The 10,128-nt window shown below is 42.7% G+C and overlaps 1 non-coding gene across 1 annotated transcript; it reads right to left on the bottom strand.

Annotated features, from left to right (window-relative positions):
* Positions 1–9,831: 9,831 nt before the first annotated feature.
* Positions 9,832–9,905, bottom strand: Trnas-cga. The gene has a single exon. It is a non-coding gene; the product is annotated as a tRNA-Ser (tRNA).
* Positions 9,906–10,128: the final 223 nt, after the last annotated feature.

The following is a 10,128-nucleotide window of genomic DNA, read 5'->3' on the forward strand; positions in this document are numbered from 1 at the left end:
ACAACTTTCTAGCGCATTGATGTCCTCTATAAAACAGCATCATGCACAGAGAGCTTCATGGGACTTCCGCCGTCATCTACTAGGGCGTGAAAAGTAATGAAAGACATGCTGTGCTTTGTTTGCTAGAAACCCTTCAGTCCAATGACACATATGGTCTGATATTCCTACACACGTATTTGGTTCATTAGGCAGAGGTCGTGAACTGTATCGAATGCCTTCCAAAAGTCAAGGAACATGGCTTCCACTTGGGAGTGTGTCTTTAATCCTTTACGGGTCTCGTGGGCGAAAGGAGCTGGGTTTCACACGATCGTTGTTTTCGGAATCAAACGTGATTGCCACTCGGAATGATTTTGGTCCTCCGAAATCTCATAATAAGCTTGTATAAAATATGTTCCAAAATACTACAACAGATGGGTGTTAAAGGTATAATCCTATAGTATTGCGCGTGTGTTCGACAGGCCTTGCTGTAAACGTAAATGACCCGTGCTCTTTAAAAATCATTGGGAGTACTTCGCTCCTCCATAGGCCTTCGGTACAATGTTGCTAGCAGAGTGGAAAATTCTATCAGGTACTCTATTTACAATCAAAATGGTATCCTGTCAGATACAGTTGTCTTTCGTCTGTTGAGTGATTTCAGTTGCTTCTTTATCCTTTGGCCTTTTATTTCGATATCTGCTACGTTTTTCTTCGTGCAACGATTTATAGAAAGAACTACGGTGCGACAATCCAGTGTGTAACAGTTTTGGGTAAAGACGTTTAGTATTTCAGTCATATCTGTGTCGTCCTTTACTGCGCCACTGTGGTCACTGACTGTCTAGACAGACGGCATCGATCCGTATTCTGATTTAACAAAAAAAACATAATTTATTGGAAATCTTCGTCAAGTTTATAGACAGAATTTCACTTTCTGACTCCTTACGCTAATCTTGGCGTCCTTTAGTTTCTCATTGTCTGTGAAGGTTTGTTTGCGATTAAATTTGCAGTGAAGCTCTCTTTGCTTTCATAGCAGCTTTCTAACAAGGTTGTCGAAGCAAGGTGTCTCTGCCATCCATCATAAGTTTGCTCGTCAAATACAAATGTCAGGCATGTTGAGCAAAGCTCTTGGACATCGCCCATTGAAGTTTGACATTGTCAGAGCTAGAGCCCAACCCCCCTCCCCCCCATCAACCATGGACCTTGCCGTTTGTGGGGAGGCTTGCGCGCCTCAACGATACAGATAATCGTACCGTAGGTGCAACCACAACGGAGGGATATCTGTTGAGAGGCCAGACAAACGTGTGGTTCCTGAAGAGGGGCAGCAGCCTTTTCAGCAGTTGCAGGAGCAACAGTCTGGATGATTGACTGATCTGGCCTTGTAACACTAACCAAAACGGCCTTGCTGTGCTGGTACTGCGAACGGCTGAAAGCAAGGGGAAACTACAGCCGTAATTTTTCCCGAGGGCATGCAGCTTTACTGTATGATTAAATGATAATGGCGTCCTCTTGGGTAAGATATTCCGGAGGGAAAATAGTCCCCTATTCGGATCTCCGGGAGGGGACTACTCAAGAGGACGTCGTCATGAGGACAAAGAAAACTGGCGTTCCACGGATCGGAGCGTGGAATGTCAGATCCCTTAATCGGGCAGGTAGGTTAGAAAATTAAAAAAGGGAAATGGATAATTTAAAGTTAAATATACTGAGGTGGTGTGACAGCAGGAACAAGACTTTTGGTCAGGTGAATACAGGGTTATAAATACAAAATCAAATAGGGGTATGCAGGAGTAGGTCTAATAATGAATAAAAAATTAGGAGTGCGGGTAAGCTACTACAAACAGCATAGCGAACGCATTATTGCGGCCAAGATAGACACGGAGCCCACGCCTACTACAGTAGTACAAGTTTATTTGCCAACTAGCTCTGCAGATGACGAAGAAATTGATGAAATGTATGATGAGATAAAAGAAATCATTCAGGTTGTGAATGGAGACGAATATGGGCGACTGGAATTAGGGAGTAGGAAAAGGGAGAGAAAGAAACGTAGTAGGTGAATATGGATTGGGGGTAAGAAATGAAAGAGGAAGCCGTCTGGTAGAATTCTGCGCAGAGCATAACTTAATCATAGCGAAAATTGGGTTAAAGAATCATAAAAGAAAGTTGTATACATGGAAGAAGCCTGGAGATACTAGAAGGTTTCAGATAGATTATATAATGGTATGACAGAGATTTAAGAATCAGTTTTTAAATTGTAAGGCATTTCTAGGGGCAGATGTGGACTTTGACCAGAATCTATTGGTTATGAACTGAAGATTAAAACTGAAGAAACTGCAAAAAGGTGGGAGATTAAGGAGATGGGACTTGGATAAACTGACTAAACCAGGGGTTGTACAGAGTTTCAGGGAGAGCATAAGTAAACAAGTGACAGGAATGGGGGAAAGAAATACAGTAGAAGAAGAATGGGTAGCTCTGAGGGATGAAGTAGTGAAGGCAGCAGAGGATCAATCAAAGACGAGGGCCAGTAGAAATCCTTGGATAACAGAAGAAATAATGAATTTAACTGATGAAAGGAGAAAATATAAAAACGCTGCAAAAGAAGCAGGCAAAAAGGAATACAAACGTCTTAAAAATGAGATTGACAGGAAGTGCAAAATGGCTAAGCTTGGTTGGCTAGAAGACAAATGTAAGGATGTATAGGCTTATCTCACTAGGGGTAAGATAGATACTGCCTACAGGAATATTAAAGAGAACTTGGGAGAGAAGAGAACCACTTGCATGAATATGAAGAGCTCAAATGGGAACCAAGTGCTAAGCAAAGAAGGGAAAGCAGAAAGGTGGAAGGAGTATATAGAGGGTCTATACAAGGGCGATGTGCTTGCTGACAATATTACGGAAATGGAAGAGGATGTAGATGAATATGAAATTTGAGATACGATACTGCGTGAAGAGTTTGAAAGAGCACTGAAAGACCTGAGTCGAAACAAGGCCCCGGGAGTAGACAACATTCCATTGGAACTACTGACGGCCTTAGGAGAGCCATTCCTGACAAAACTCTACTATCTGGTGAGCAAGATGTGTGAGAGAGGCGAAATACCCTCAACTTCAAGAAGAATATAATAATTTCAATCCCAAAGAAAGCCGGAGTTGGCAGATAAGAATATTACCGAACTATCATTTTACTAAGTCACAGCTGCAAACTACTAACGCGAATTCTTTACAGACGAATGAAAAAACTGGCAGAAGCCGACCTCGGGGAAGATCAGTTTGGATTCCCTAGAAATGTTGAAACACATGAGGCAATACTGACCTTACGACTTATCTTAGAAGAAAGATTAAGGAAAGGAGAACCTACGTTTCTAGCACTTGTAGACTTTGACAATGTTGACTGGAATATTCTCTTTCAAATTCTCAAGGTGATGGGGGTAAAATACAGGGAGCCAGAGGCTATTTGCAATTTGTACAGAAACCAGATGGCAGTTATATGAGTCGAGGGGCATGAAAGAGAAGCAGTGGTTGGGAAGGAATACAGGGTTGTAGCCTCTCCCCGATGTTATTCAATCTGTATATTGAGCAAGCAGTAAGGGAAACAAAAGAAAAATTCAAAATAGTTATTAACATCCATGGAGAAGAGATAAAAACTTTGAGGTTCGCCGATGACATTGTAATTCTGTCAGACAGCAAAGGACTTGGAAGAGCAGTTGAACGGAATGGACAGTGTCTTGAAAGGAGGATATAAGATGAACATCAACAGTAGGAAAACGAGGATAATGGAATGTAGTCGCATTAAGTCGGGTGATGCTGAGGGAATTAGATTAGGAAATGAGACACATAAAGTAGTAAAGGAGTTTTCTATTAGGGGAGCAAAATAACTGATGATTGTCGAAGTAGAGAGGATATAAAATGTAGACTGGCAATGGCAAGGAAAGCGTTTCTGAAGAAGAGAAATTTGTTAACATCGAATATCGATTTAAGTGTCAGGAAGTCGTTTCTGAAAGTATTTATATGCAGTGTAGCCATGTATGGAAGTGAAACATGGACGATAAATAGTTTGTACAAGAACACAATAGGGGCTTTCGAAATGTGGTGCTACAGATGAATGCTGAAGATTAGATGGGTAGAACACATAACTGATGAGGAGTTACTGAACAGAATTGAGGAGAAGAGGAGTTTGTGGCACAACTTGACTAGAAGAAGGGACCGGTTTGTAGGACATGTTCTGGGGGATCAAGGGATCACAAATTTAGCATGGGAGGGCAGCGTGGAGGATAAAAATTGTGGAGGGAGATCAAGAGAAGAATACACTATTCAGATGCAGAAGGATGTAGGTTGCAGCAAGTACTGGAAGATGAAGAAGCTTACACAGGATAGAGTAGCATGGAGATCTGCATCAAACCAGTCTCAGGACTGAAGACCACAATAATAACAACAACTGTGCTAGAGGTGAAATTTTCGTGCTGACTGCTCAAGTAAGCTGAAATCTGTTTCTTGGCACTCTTGCTAAACCGAAAGATCTTCCTACCCTTCTTTGTACTGCTACTTACAGCCACGTTCAATTATGCACCGACGGCCTTATAATCACTGATTCCCTGTTATAGGCTGATTGGAAAAGGTCTCTTCTGTTTGTCGACAGATGGTCTAACTTGTTACCGTCACGAGTCTGTTCTTTGATTATCTGCTCAATACAATCACTTAGAACAGTTTCATACGATTCTCTGCCCCAACTCTCAGTGATAATGACGTGAGTCAATAGCTCCTAAGTTGAAATCGCTACATTAAATTACAATAACATTAGATAATTTGACCAAAATATTCTCAACTGTTCTGCTACTATTACTGCTGAAGAAGGTCTATAAAAGTATTCTATGACCATGTTTGATCCATTACCACCTGATTTCAGCCAGACTTCTGTGCCTGGCATTATTCAGTTATTGTTATCGGTTATAAAGGCGACTAGTTCTGGTGACTTTCCATTGACGCTCTTTGCATTTAACTAATAGTATATCAGCATTTTCTTTCAAAAATCTACTATGACGAATGCTATCCTCTGTCAATATAAAGCACACCTTATCGGGCCCGCGGGAGGTTTACTATATCGTAAGAAACCGCACAAGTGCACGTGTCAGGTCGTCTACTCCGCATGTGTTCCACTTTTCTCATTGGACTCTTCGTATGTTCTGAATACAGCTAATTTCGGTTTCCAGTAAATAAGTCTATTTTTATGAATAGCAGGTAATTGATTAGAAGCTTCATGGTCAGATCCCCGTTTTATCCCTGTACGCACTGTGTACAGCAGACGGATGGAATCACAACAAATTAGATGTGTTATGCTTCCTTCGAAGCTGAAGATAGTTTCATTCTTTTTTTATCATTTTTCTTTTTAAATTTCATACTTTATACGATTTTTATTGTTAGATATCTTGTATTTTGACTGTTTCTTTAAGAAATAATAGAAGTTCTCTGTGTATTTGGGGCATTCTTGCTGCTTTTGACCGCTGTTTTCGTCTTTTTAAATCATTGCACTGCTGGTAGTATTACTATATGACTCACCTACCAAGGTAAACGAATTTTAAGACTGCGCTGGAGGCGTCATTGCCTGTATTTTATAGATGAATTCACATCGTATGTTCCGTATCATACAGAAAAATATTTTGTAAATATTTCTTGAGGGGCATTTTAACTATTTACTATGGTTTTTCATCTAGGAGGAGCTGATAATAGTACTTGGTATCGAGACCAGTAGGAACTGAACATAATAAAGGAATGACTTATTTATGTTTGATTATTCCGATCACTGATTTGAAGGGCTCGGTCGGCCGGCGTGTGTTTGACAGAATCCTCCTGCGGTCGAAGATAGTGACATTCCGCTTGTAGGTACCCGGTTGATGTGAGTGGGTTTCCAGTAGATCTTGGAGTCCAGCTTGCCACTGGACTTTCGATACATCTCTACGTCCACGAACGTAGTTACACCGTTACTTCATTGTTCTTACATGACGAATGACCTTATGCAGCCTGTTAACATACTGTTCGAACACTGGTGGGCACAAATTAAGAACGAAAGTAACGTTCGCAATATGTGTCACTGCCAACTATTATACCTAGATGAAGGCCGGCCGGTGTGGCCGTGCGGTTCTAGACGCTTCAGTCTAGAGCCGCGTGACCACTACGGTCGCAGGTTCGAATCCTGCCTCGGGCATGGATGTGTGTGATGTCCTTAGGTTAGTTAGGTTTAAGTAGTTCTAAGTTCTAGGGACTGATGACCACATATGTTAAGTCCCATAGCGCTCAGAGCCATACCTAGATGAAACTTGTACCATATATAAAAAGGACTGCTACATCAGAGTACACACAGTGGACGAAGGAAATTCGCAAATTTGACGAACAGAAATGTTTTATCCAAAAACAATAATTACTGTGAAGTCACCATGATTTACGATGGTCCCATTGATATTAAGAAAGGTGGATCATGGTTTATATTAGAGGGTGGGACGACCACTGACCTCTGTACATACTCTGTGATGTGCTCCCGTGCTTGTGACAAGGTAGGTAAATAGTTCCTATGATTGGGCGTTACATTCCACAATAATTGCGGCTGACAGCTATTTGATGGTCGTTGGTGGATGTGGACGTGCTGAAACTCATCTCCCCAAGACATCCCACACGTGCTCGATGGGATATAAGACCGGGGAACGGGCAGAGAAGGTCATTCGCTGAATGTCCTCACTTGCAAGAACTCCTTGGCCAGAACTTTCCGATGCTGTCGCTCATTGCCACAAGCAAAATGAAATAGGGCCACCATGAACTCCTGAGAAAACGGACTTGGGGAAGAAGTACAGTGTTGCATCAATGCCAGTTAGTGGGTGTACTGTTTTCAGAGACAACAGAATAGTGACAGGGCCGATGAGGACCGGAGTCGAATGCCCTTGTCGGATGGTGTGTGTGTGTGTGTGTGTGTGTGTGTGTGTGTGTGTGTGTGTGTGTGTGTGGCGGGGGGGGGGGGGGGATATGTAATACACGCAGTAACGTCGTTGAATATAACCTCTTTCGTGGTGGGAGAGCTGTCTTGGTGCAGTGAGGCAAAACGTTGCATGAGCGTACAGACATCCAAACTTTTTAACACGAAAGACTCACTGGCAAACGTTATTTGTGTCTGTTTAAAGATGCATTCGGGCCTGACTTCATTTTTATGGATGACAATACGAGACCGCATCAAACTGCGCAGGTGAAGGGACTTTTGGAACAAGTTGAATGCACTGGCCTGCCCGTTCAACTGCGCCGAGTGCTAGGGAGTCTCTCTAGACTAGACCTGCCGTGTGGCGGCGCTCGGTCTGCAATCACTGATAGTGACGACACGCAGGTCTGACGTATACTAACGGACCGCGGCCCATTTAAAAGCTACAACCTAGCAAGTGTGGTGTCTGGCGGTGACACCACATTCTATGCCACAGATATTGGTTACAGACTATCACCAGAATACGTCTCATGTAGCACGTCAGTGAACTAGTCGCCTTAGCCTGGGTTGGTATGTTCTTTCTTCCGTCACCGGTTCTCTTTGAAACTATTAGACATTATTTGAGGTAGCATTGTGGAGGCCAACGAGTCACGGGTAGTAGCGTGGACTTGAGGAGTGCGCTTGCTTTGAGGTATTAAAGTGGGTGTACTACGGTTGGTTCACAGCGGAATGAGGAAACGATGTCGCGAGTGATTGAGGTTGAATTTTTCTAGTATACAGAATAACGATGAGTGGTAACACACGAATACAGCAGCTTGAACGGTGACTTCAACACTGTGCATGTAAGAGGTGGATATCAGAGTGAGTGATATTAGGAAATATTTTCCGAGAGAGTCGTGAAACCTGAGTTAAACTTTTATTCTTCAATATATTCTCAGTCAGTATGTGAAAGTAGGCTGTTTATGTGTTTGTATGTTGACAGAGCAATGGACTGCAATAATATCTCTGACAGCGCTGTGCGCCCTCTGTAATAGATCCTGTGGCTGGTCGGACTCGCAGTTTCAAGTGAATAGCCAGCAGTGATGGCAGTTGGAAAGGAGTAGTCAGCAGTGATGGAGGTTAGACGTTAAAATTAGCAGTGTTGGAGGTTTGCAGTGTTAGCGGGAGCGGACTGTCTGGACGTGTGTCCGTCATAGAGATTTAATATGGGTAATGGAGTTATTGACGATTAAATAATTTTTTTAACTGGATGTCACATTATTCAGGTAAAATTTGCTAAATACATTGTTTGCTCTGCAATAAAATCTTTTCTTTGCTAACCACATGCCTATTAGTAGTTAGAGCCTACAGTAGGTAGAATCTTTTATTTAGCTGGCTGTATTCGTGCTTGCTATGTCGCTGTAGTTCGTGTAATGAAGATTTTCTGTGAGGTAAGTGACTTATGAAATGTAGGGGTTATTGTCAGGATTTCTTCTAATTCAGGTCCATTCTTTTGTGTTAAGTAGTAGTCAGATTGCGTTATCGTTGTATATTGTGGGTCATAAATGAATAGAATACCTTTCAGCTGTATTTGTCAGGGAATAATTTTGTAGGTCAGAAGTGAAACGATAAGGACAAGCAATGAGACAGTACTTCTGTTTCAATCAGCAGTTTGAGATGGTTCAGCAGTTGCATAAGCAATTTCACTCTGCAATTACAGACCGTTCAGTTACGTTAAGCAATTTAAGTAAACAAAATAGAAGTTTCACCTTCTTAGTTATTGCAATTTAAGTGAAACATTTACCAAACAAAGAAATCTCAAGAGTAGTTATTAATAAAAATGACTTTTACAACTGTCGGGTGGTGTAGGGCTATTGCTCATGACCTTTAAAACATGGGTGACTCATAGGGAGATTACAAACTGTCACGAAGTCTGTGAAACTATGGGATAGCCCCTCCCCGTTGGTAGACGGATACTTAAAGCTTATAAGCATAAATAACAGCAGCTTTAACAACAGTTAAACACGCCAGCTGATCTTACATTTACAAGAAAATGCTCAAATGTGGGCGAATTGCATTTGGATGCAGTAAATGAATTTCATCGAAGAGTGAAGAATGTGGGACACTTAGCCGAAGTTAGAGTTATCTCGAAAGCCGTGCTTCCCTTGCAGGACATCTTCGCCCTCCAAAATACTTCTGCAGCCATTACCGCCGCCTATACCGCCCCTCTAGCACGGGCAGAAAAAGAAAAGCGTGCGTCGCCACGGCGCTGAAGGGAAGACAGGGCCGGCGAGATAGCAGCCAACTTCTAATGGAGTTGAAAGGCGAGGATTCTCTTATGGGCCGCCTGGATTGCCCATTACGGCGGAATTGGTTTTGTAACTCGATACGCACTTGGCAAGTAAGCAAGCTGGCCGCTCCACTAACCAGTTTAGCAGGCTGTGGTGGCGGTCGAGGCGGCAGTGGCTGCGGCAATGCGCTCTCCTGGCCGTTCCTCCGAAAGGGAACTCGATGCTGTCGTCACCGCCGTCTTTACTGTCCCCAGATACCACTGCCCTCTGCTGCTCCTCATCTGTGTAAAAGATACAGGCGAAAATCTGAGCAGCCCCATTATACTGCTTCATTTGCAGATGACGCTGTAATTTTCCTTCTAGTAAAGTCGCCGGAAGATCCAAAATCACTAGCAAAATGGTTTAGACAAGAAAGCTGTATGATGCGAAAAGTGTCAATTGACCCCAAATAATGAAAAGTGTGAGGTCACGCGTATGAATACTAAAAGGAATCCGCAAAATTTCACGCACACGATAAATCACACAAATATAGAGACTGTCAATATCATATACGAACAACATAGTTAATTTCCAGAATAAAATTTTCGCTCTTCAGCCGAGTGTGCGCTGATATGAAACTTCCTGGCAGATTAAGACTGTGGTCCGGACCGAGACTCGAACTCGGGACCTCTACCTTTCGCGGGCAATTGCTCTACCGACTGAGCTATCCAGACGTGGCTCACGGTCCGTCCCCACAATTGTAATTCCGCCAGTACCTCGCCTCCTACCTTCCAAACTTCACGAAGCTCTAATGCAAAACTTTGCGAAACTGGCGGAATTAAAGCTGTGAGGACGTGTCATCAGTCGTGCTTGAATTGCTCAGTCGGTAGGGAACTTGCCCGCGGAAAGCAAAGCTCCAGAGTTCGAGTCTCGATCCAGCACACAGTATTAATTTAC

This window comes from Schistocerca piceifrons, chromosome 2 (genome assembly GCF_021461385.2).
Source record: "Schistocerca piceifrons isolate TAMUIC-IGC-003096 chromosome 2, iqSchPice1.1, whole genome shotgun sequence".
Taxonomy (NCBI): domain Eukaryota; kingdom Metazoa; phylum Arthropoda; class Insecta; order Orthoptera; family Acrididae; genus Schistocerca; species Schistocerca piceifrons.